Here is a 10,270-nt window from a genome sequence, read left to right on the forward strand (position 1 = left end):
ATCCATTCAGACCCTGCCGCCCCCAGCCGAGTAACACCAAGTGAGAATTAGCCTCAGTCAGATAAAATCTAATATCCTGCCCATATTGCTGCAGAGAACTTTACTGTTCAGTAATAATGAGAAGCATTCGGTGCACTTTGGATTGCCTTTATTTGAATGTGTCATAGCTGCTGATATGTTTCAGTGAAGCAAAAAGGGGCATAAAGATCAAAGAGGCTGGTCTTTTTATGACATTTATTAATCCGTTCTCCGCTCTTAAATGTGTCCACATCAAAGTGAACATTTGTATAGTACATCCTCATCAGAGTGTCACAGTCTCCAGTAAGCCAGCAGAAGCCCATTCTAAAGGCTCCCCAGATTCCATTTTCCCCAAATCATTCGGAAAGTAATGAGTTGCGCTGAGCAGACTTATATTCTCAATAAGTTTCATTTGGAGTGCGAGCCATATCTGATAACTGGTGCGCTGATTGGTTTCAACAGAGCAAATTATCTGGGCCCGGCATCTTTGAGAGGATGTGTCTCTGTGATGGATTTTATCTGCATTTTAAATTCCTATGTGTGACCCGTGGGAACAGGCTCTCCGCACCGCCATCTGTCTCTGAGCAAACACATGGACATCGGCTCTGTGAGCCGTCACACACACGCACACACATGGATGGATGTTGAGTGACTCGACAAGGGCAAAATGTCGATTCAGTCCAGAATTTAAAGATGCTTGTTTCGTGTTATTATGAACGACTGCGAACATTTAGCGTTAGCTTACCATGTCCATCACAGTCTATGACCACAGTGACCACTCTGAAATTCTCTATAATATTCTTACTAAAGCTAATGTGTGTGATAGCTAACAGCCATCTGACTGAATATTATATTCTAATAACCATAACATTGCTCAGAATATATTTAAGTATGGCTCACAGGGCGCCATGCAACACACAAAATTCTTCAAGTGATACAGCCAAATAAGTCAGCTTGTTGACTTGGCTGTTGGTCATGGTCCAGGAGACCTTTCATGCCCTAACTTTGTATTAGTTAATCATTGCTGGAGTCCATGCATCAAAAACTGAACTCCATTCAGCACCACAGCTATCACTGCAGACACAAGGTCATTCTACAATTAAAGATGGACACACGGCGGGTGTGTTTTAATACTGATTATTTTATTTTTTAAATTTATCTGAATTTTCAGATACATTTTTTCACTTGGCTACATTTTTGGCAATAATGGATAACACAGTGGAGAACAGTATTAAAAGCTTCATGTTGGAAAATTAAACTGACAGAAAATATGAGCAGATCACATGAGAAAAATGGAAAATCCAAAATAAAACATTTTACTGACTTTTTTTGAGTGTTGAGATGACAGTTCATCTAAAACTGGAGAAAACAGACGGGAGAGATTAATAACTGAATGTTTTTGGCTTTTACAATAAAATGAAATTAATTTAGAGGATTTTCATGCAACAAGATCAAATTTGGACACACTCACTATAATTCATGCTACTGTAAGAATCAAAGGTTGCTTTACAGACCTAAATGTATTTTGTTTCCTTTAATGCTTATAAGTGGTAAAATCATAGTTTTATCCAGCTGATCACGCATTAACAGAACCATTACACACGGTGCAAAGCTCTCTCAATGCGCAGCAAAAACACTGGTGTCTCTCATGGTAGCAGACATGGTAACATGGTACCACGGCATGTCTACAAAAGCATAAACCGTGGACGAAAGAATCCCGTAACATATAACAACGTTAGCCACAGACAGTTGCTCCTGCACATATAGTGCTACAACCCCCCTGGTGAGGAGCTGACGGTGCGGTGAGTAATGGCATTACTGGAGTCGAGAATGCGCTCAAATCACATTTCTGCTGGAAAAGAAAAAAGAAAATAAAAGCTTGACACGTTACAAAGATTTCAGCCAAGAAGTTTCTTTAATCCCAACAGAGCCTCTGCCGCAGAGCTGCAACAGGGGACTGCACTGTGTGTGATACTAACATAACCTAATTCTTTTACATCCTCACTGTCAGATATCAAGATTTCAATTAAAGACTCATATCAATCAGAAACTTTGGCTAACTGGTGGCGATAATAATGATCTGAAGATGCAATCACATTCAATTGTCAGTACATTCAGTGTTCAGAGTCATGTTTAACTTTGGTTCCTCTTCACAGAGAAGCCAGAAGGGTGATTCCGTCATCCCAGACCATTCATATGGCCAGTTAGAGGGAGGATGAGTGAGGTGGGTGATGGGGTGGATGCAGCATTTCTGCCCTTGGGGACCATAAAATTACTAAAAGGAGTTTGGAGGTTGCAGGGTAAAGGGCTCAGCAACTTTGTCATTGAAATGAAGCAGGAGATTCAAATGACAAAGGCTGCATAGCAGGTGGAGAGAGGCATGGGGCAACTCTCCCAAACCATCACCCCTCCCCCAGAGAATCAGTGTGCACACCAGGGATATTGGGGGATGGAGGAAGTGTTGGTGGGGTTTATGTGGTGTTTGCACTTATTTTAGAACATGGGGAAGTATGTGCTCTGTCCATTTCCACCACTCTGTCTGATTCTTCTTATTTCCATTTCAGATATCCTGCCAGGAAAGGGTTAAGGCAGTAATGTTACTAGCAAAGATAGCAGCAATACAATAATTTTCAATAACAGCCTTGTTAAAATCACTAGTTCTGAATTAATGTTTGATCCCTGTATGTAGATATTCTGTCTTTATCAGGCAGAAGGGGTGTCTCGGCGTGCGTCGGGGGAGTTGGGAGGATTGTAAAGGCACGCGAGCATCTGCCACCATATCATTACCATGCTGTTAGCTCGCGCGAGACGGAAGGGATTTGGGCTCAGCGAGAGGGGAGTCAGGATCTTCTCCTCCACCCACCAAGCCTGGCCAGAGATGACACATCACAAGGCCTACATTTAAATGTGACACATCACCAGCTGATCATCGCTTCAAGTGCAGTTTGTTACAGTATAAAGTGTGAATCAGTCTAAAGTCAAGCTGTTACAAAAAATTATTTCTGGCACGGTATTAAAGCAAAATTCCAACCCTGCAGGTCAAAGCATTGATACACAGCCAATATGTGGACACCAAAACATTGCACCCACCAAAGGCAATAGTAAGCAATAGTAATATTCAACATTGATGTGGAATGATTAAGCTGAGCACACAGTCTGTCTTCCGGTTCATCCCACAGGTGATGGATGTTGTTGGGGTCAGAGCTCTGTGAAGGACAGTCAAGTTCTCCCACAGCAAACTGGGAAAACCAACATTGTTATGTTGAAGAAGGCAAAGGAAAAATCCAAAGACACAAAGTTGGAGGAACACTAACTGTCTAAAACTTCTTTTTACACTGTAAGAAGATTTATCTTCATTGGAGCTGAGGCACTGAGCCCAAAATATTAAAAACAGATCCAGACCAAATTTTCCACTTTTGGCAAAATAGTGTATTCAATTCCATCAATCAGTCATGTGATAGGACAAGGAAAACATAAATTACCACAATTACACAACAACACTACAAATAAAATGTTCAGATGTCTTTCCACATTTTTGTAAGTAAACAGAAATCTCTCTCTCTCCCTCTCCCTCTCCCTCTCTCTCTCTGTCTCTCTCTCTCTCTCTCTCTCTCTCTCTCTATATATATATATATATATATATATATATATATATATTATGGCATGCCGTTAAGGAAATTAAACCTTTGAATATATTGAATGAAACTTTGTATATATATATATATATATATATTATATATATATATATTATATTATATATTATATTATATATATACATATATATCATATTACTCTCCCTGATTTGTCATTGTCATAGAGTTAGTGAACTGTTTTCATTCGCGTATAATCACCTAAAAATAAGAATCCTTATCTCCATGTTGAACCGCCACGTTTCTAGAGTTTCTCCTTCATGCTAATAAGGAGGGTGAAGTGAGGCTGCCGCAATCGACAACTACACCGCTAGATGCCACTGAATCTAGCACATTGGTCCTTTAAATTTGGGCAGAGCTATGCTAGCTGTTTCTCATTGCTTCCAGTCCTGTTGCTATGCTAAGTTAAGCTTATCACATCCCCGATCTGCTTCATAGTAACCACTGCTACATGAGACTGATATTTTACTTCTCATTTTTTGTCTCACTCTGAACAAAATATGCATATTTAAGTGTTGAGCTATTATTTTAAGTTATGTCTCTTCAATATGTATGTGGATGTGTGTGTGTTCACTGTATCTCAGCAGTTATTCTGTGATGAAATCTTGCAAAGTTTAACTTTTTTTGCTGCATCCTCAGCCTGCAATGTTTACAACAGACACCAACTTCCCACATTTCTGAAAAGTTCTGTCTCAGAGGAAAAGTGTTTTTTTGCTCAGTTGTGACAATGAAGAGAAGATGTTGCAAAATTAAACAAAAAGAAAGAAGACAGAGAGTATGGTGACAGATCTGCAATCATGCAAGCAGCAAATTTGAATCTGTCTCTTCTCCATTTCTCAGTGGGTAACTGTTAAACTTTGGTGCACTTTGATTAGAGAGACGTCACATTCTGGCGTCAGTGCCTTTGAATCAAACTCCTTTGTTGCAGTGTAGAAGCTAGCACAACATGATTTCATGTCATCTACATTTCCAGGTATCCACAGGAAAACTAACAACAACAGCACAAGCACAATTCTGTTCAAATACTTTAGGTTAATGTTAGACTCGGCTCTGTAGGTCTAATGAAGGTAAATGTAAATAATCCAGCATGCAATGAGATTTTAGACAACAATGTGCTTCCAACTTTGTGTCAACAGTTTGTGTTTGGCTGTTATGTTTGCAGTGTGATGGTTCCCCTGTGCACCAGGCAGGCTCCATGAAGAAATGTGCTGCTTGGATCCACCTAGATATCGACACACCAACCAAAATGGAGCTCAATTACATGTTAGCCGCTGAATGTATCTTAATCTGTTTTCCCTATAGGAAAAATATTGAGATGATGCCCTTATGATGTATTCAAGGTGTTGAGTCTTGACGCCTATGGAGTCAGACAAAGACAAATAGAGTTGTGCTATTTATTGACTGTTTTAAGCACATGGTTGCTATCAGTTACACCAGAACATTTGCACACTGCACTGATTTTATGTATTACTGCAAAGAGCTATCATACACCTTTAGAATTATGATGAAGGTAATTTGTAATTGAATTTTTCAACACTTAAAGGTAATCTTGAATCTCTTGAAAAATCTTTACCTCAACACTGACATCAAATATTTCTTTATTTTCCATATGCCCTATATTTTTGGGGTGTTCTGAGTAAGAGAGTCTGCGTGACAGAACATCAATATTACAAAGATGTCCAACAGCCAACAATGCAATAGTATCTATAAACAACTTTACATCAGGTAGATTGTTCTATCTGTACAGTTTGAATAGTATTCAGCATTGGCATCAACATCATTTTTGTATTGTGTATTATTAAATACTTCTGGCTTGTGTCACATGACAAAAGAAAAAAACAATAACAAAGTAACAGATGGATTCTTCATGTAAATTCAGGAAAAGTTGTAATTACTGCATTGTTTACATCACATGTGGGAGTGTTCATGCTGGGTTCCTCACATGCTGTAAAGCCTGTTAGCCTTTCTCTGCAGCAGAAAAGCTTGTTTGCTCTGCTCTCGTCTCTGATCAGCTCTGATTGTCTTTGCTGGGATTGCCAGCCCATCCATAAAGCCCCTGCTCCTACCTGGGGTGCAGTCTTGTTAACTGCCCCCCAGGACTTCATTCACATTTGGAGGTATTGAAGGAGCTCCTTGACTTGGTAATGGGGTTTTCGAGCTGTATACAAGACCCTTGTCTTGTTAGGTATGTGCTGTGCACCGCCACCATTTACCTTGTTGACTTTCTCCGAGTTTTGAAAAGAAGCTTTTAAATGTCCTGTTTCGCTTTGAAGAGCAGCTCTTACAAAGAAACCACACAGTGTAAAAAGGTCTGAATGTGCAGGGATGATTTGCCCTGAAAAGAAAAAGAAATTCTTTTCATTTCTATAGAGGGACTTGTGCAAAGATGCATTTGTAGCCTGAGCTCAGAAGTTACAGATTTTAAACTAGGCTCTTGTTGAAGTTGTTTCACAACTCATGAAATATTCATGAGCTTCAAAAATCAGGAACATCTCGTCGATACTCTCTGCAAGCAGCAAGTTGTCATCGACCCTGCTCTGTAAATTAGAGCAGTGCTGACAAACACCACAAAGGTATCCATCTGCGAGGACTCTGCCGGTAGGTTTTCTCTGCCACAAAGGCTAATTGACTTCTCTGGTTCACCTCAAAAGACTTGCAGTAGTTTTATGTTACATGTACGAACAGTTTAGGATGATCACAGGCACTTTTACAGCAGGTCCTTCCCTGCAGTCATGTTATGACAGAGCCAAAGCCTGCCTCTCTGACGGACACACGTCTGGCATATGCTGCCCTGATACCTGATCACTTGTTTTTGAAGTTGCACAATAGCCTCTCTGGGACTACGCCCTCTTTTCATATCTTTGGACTGGCAGAATAGCATCTAGCCAGTTGTTGTCACAGTGTAATATGCGCTAAACCTTCAAATGCTATCTTTTTGTATCAATCCACCTGTATTCATTCTACCCCACCCCTCTTTTTACCTCTTTCTCTAGCTTCAAAAGGGTAGTTCTGAGGACTATCTGCCAGATGTTAAGCGAACACCTTCTTTTTGTCTAATTTTGGTTCCATTTCAAACTGCTCATCTACCCTACACACAGTAGCAAACTTTGTCTCATTGTTTGCTTTGGTGTCAGTCATAAAATATAGTTTGCCCAAAAAACGGGAGAGTGTCAATTCATTAGGCTTTTTTTTTTTTTTCAAACTGTCTCAGAGTTGTGGGTGACGCATGCTTGCAGGACAATAGAGGGAGGACAGCAGCAAGTAAGGAGTTTTTCTGGGTGTCGGAGGGGGAGAGCAGAGCGAACAAAGGCCTCCTATGTGGCTTGAGTTGAATGTTTACCACGTGCAGGGCCAATGGGTGACATATTTTCGGCAGTGCTCATTCATTAGACTAAAGATTTACTACCCGCAGCCGCCCACCAGCCCCCGCTTCTTCTTTTCTGTTTGTCTTGGCAGATGTGAGGCAGGCGCTGCCCTTTCTTTCTCTCTTTTTCATTTTTAGAGTGGGGGTAGAATCTTTCTGACCAGAGCGCCACGTGTTCTTAATTTTGGGGCCACTTGCGTGGAAACTCTTATAGATCCCAGGATCAGCTTTCGCAGCAGGCTAGACAGACTCCCTCTGTTGTGATTTGGATTTCGAAGTTGTCCACATCAGGGCCTGAGACCTGTTTTTATTCTGTTTTAATCTTCGGTTGAAAATTCACTTTGTTGCCCTTTTGTGTGCAATTCCCCACCACTGTTGATATTTTATCAGCCCGGCATTGCAGGGACAACTGGTTATTAAACTGTAAACAGATTACTTCTTGCACAAATGTAATTAGCAAGTATCTAATTCATTACAACAGAACTAATAAGCTGTTGCTATAACAATCATATTTTCAATTTTAACGATTTTTTAAGTGCTGTTATATTGCAATTAGACACCATACCAACTGTAAAGTGGAGGCTACTCATCAGATTAGTTTTTCATTATGAGCTATCAATTTACCAACTTTACAGGCAAACAAATCTCCCAATGAGTAATTGGGTGCACCACAGAGCTTTGTTCATAATGGTCTGCTACAGTACCCCACACAGACGCCAACATTCTCTATAGAGTTTCACAGTAACCAGCTATTTCAGGCAATCTAGTGCTATTTGTTGTCAATTCAGGATCTTGCTTTATGACCTTAATTAAAAGGTCCAGACAGTGAAAACAGCAATTGTGTTTATCATGGTGGCCCAAGGGGAAGGACATACTAAAGAGTGTACTTATTACACGGCCCATAACTAGACCTATCCTAATGATTCTCAGACCCATGTGCTTTATCTAAACACATTCCAGGTTGGACCTGGGGAGGAAACTGCTTGGGCCTCATCTGGTGAACCTTAAAGGCTTTAGCGTTTAACTAGCTAATGACCTCGGCATGATCCTGAGCTTTGTTTGACCTCCAGTAGAGGCAAGGTTTGGAAGGAAATTCAGGACTGAAGTCATATAATCTAAGAGAATCTCTTCAGTCAAACACCAACAGTGAGTCTCATGTGGTGTACTCTCAGCCAAACACCAGCAAAAAGCCATTTCTTTCCTAAAACATGACAGAGTTGTGCTTGTAGAAACAACTGTGTATATTTGTTGGAGTCGGCTCTTAAATTCACCAGTTGGTTTTGAGTCGCTAAGAGAAATAGACAGGGGAAAAGCATAAGTGCAGGCGGTACAAGTTTTTTGGAAGTGTAGCAGGGATGAGAAAGCCCCAGAGTGGGGCTGTGGCGCGGTGTAAAAATGAAAAGTAAACAAGATTTTCTGACAGCTAAAGAGTCTCCTGGCATCTACCGAGCTCATGTTCTCCAGACAGACCCACTCCCGGCTACTGAGGGAAGTGTACAGGCTGCCGCGGGGCATAGCGACAGGGGCCTGCAGAGTGTGTGCGTGCAGATTTTGTGTGAAATCGCATGGCTGAAATGTGGGCCAGAGCCAGCGCTACACCAAGGGCCAGTACCTGTGTGTGTTGATGAGGAGGGACACATTAAAAGCAGCTACTGACTCACATTAAGAGTCGCAAACACTTAGCAGCATGCTCCTTCATGAATCATTCATGTGCAACTCAACATGTACATTCAAAAAAAAAAAAAAAGAAAAAGAAAGGTGGGGGTAGTGGAAGGAGAGGGAGATGATTTGCGTGAGGAAAAGTTAAAATGTCAGACGACTGAGGGGCATTTTTTCCCCTGAGCTTCTTACAGGAGTGAGTTCTGGCATGCATGTTAATAGTTGGGCTAATTGACTATTAATTTAAATCAGAGCCTTGCATGGGATAAAAATAACTTGGAGAAAACACCATAATGATCTGATTCGGTGTGTTGTGTGCTCTCTTTCTCCTCAGTTCTCCATGACGCTCTTCTTCTTCTTCTTCTTCTTCTTCTTCTTCTTCTTCCACATTCATCCCAGTGGGTTTGTTAATGAAAACTTAAGGCCTAAACAAATCCAATACTCCCAAGAGGGATTCTTTGGTGGGCAAGCTGAGGAGAGAGAGAGGGAGGGATGCACCAGAAGCATCTCTTTGCCTAGCTGTGTTTAAGCTAATGAAAGAGCTCCCTAATTACTTTTCCAGCGCTGATTTCCATGAGAAAGCCCCAGTCATCAGTCACGAGACCTTATTCATCAGGCTTGCCTAAAGGACCCCCCACCCCCACCCACCCTTCATCTACTGCTTTCATTTCTAATCTACTCTTCCTCACTCCCTTGCTTTTCCCTCCAAGTAATAGTGTTTTCAGAGTGAGAAATGGGCAGAGGTGCAATAAAGGGAAGTAGCTGCACTCCACTTGGTCCACCACATTCATTATACATAGCTTCATGGAGGCTATAGGGATGGAGTCCCCGAGTGCTCATGTCAAACATATTGGAACATTGTTTCAGGTCTGTGAGGCTGAACGAGAAATCATTTTGATAATTAAAACTGACAAATGTACTTCTGGACTGGCAGGCAACGTTCATTTGGCCTCTGCAAGGATTTACCTCATTTATTCAGATGCCTTTGACTTCATCTGTGTATTGGGACTTCATAGACTCCCTCATTTCTAAATTGTTATGCACCTTTATCCATATTGCTTTTGCAGAGTTATAAAAATGTGCGTTACACCAATTTATAGCATTCATAGCAAACAACTGAGCTGCAAGAAAAAAAATGCTTGACACAAATAATTGAATGAGTGAATGTCACAAATACACAGACAAATATTACCATTGTACATATTTCATCTTGTCTTAAGGTGAAGTATCATCCATTGGTTCAATACACTTGCAAATATCTATGGCCATTGGTGTTATGTCATTTGGAAAGATTGAAGCTTGGGGAACTCCTCACACTTGCATAATTGCGAAATTTGACAAAATTGTGTCAGACCAAACACTAAGATAGAAGATAAGAATATATTTTGCAAAACTAAACTAAAAACAAACATCTAAAACTGTGTAAATATTCAAATACAATATAAGAACAGTGAGTTCTGTTTCTGCAGCTGGTAATGGACTTTCCACCCAGCATCTCACTAAATCCAAACAACTTCGAACAGCCTTCACTGTGTAAACTCCATTTTTGGTTTGAGATTTAAATTTGGATTCATAAATT

The sequence above is a fragment of the Larimichthys crocea genome, chromosome I (assembly GCF_000972845.2).
Source record: "Larimichthys crocea isolate SSNF chromosome I, L_crocea_2.0, whole genome shotgun sequence".
Lineage (NCBI taxonomy): Eukaryota > Metazoa > Chordata > Actinopteri > Sciaenidae > Larimichthys > Larimichthys crocea.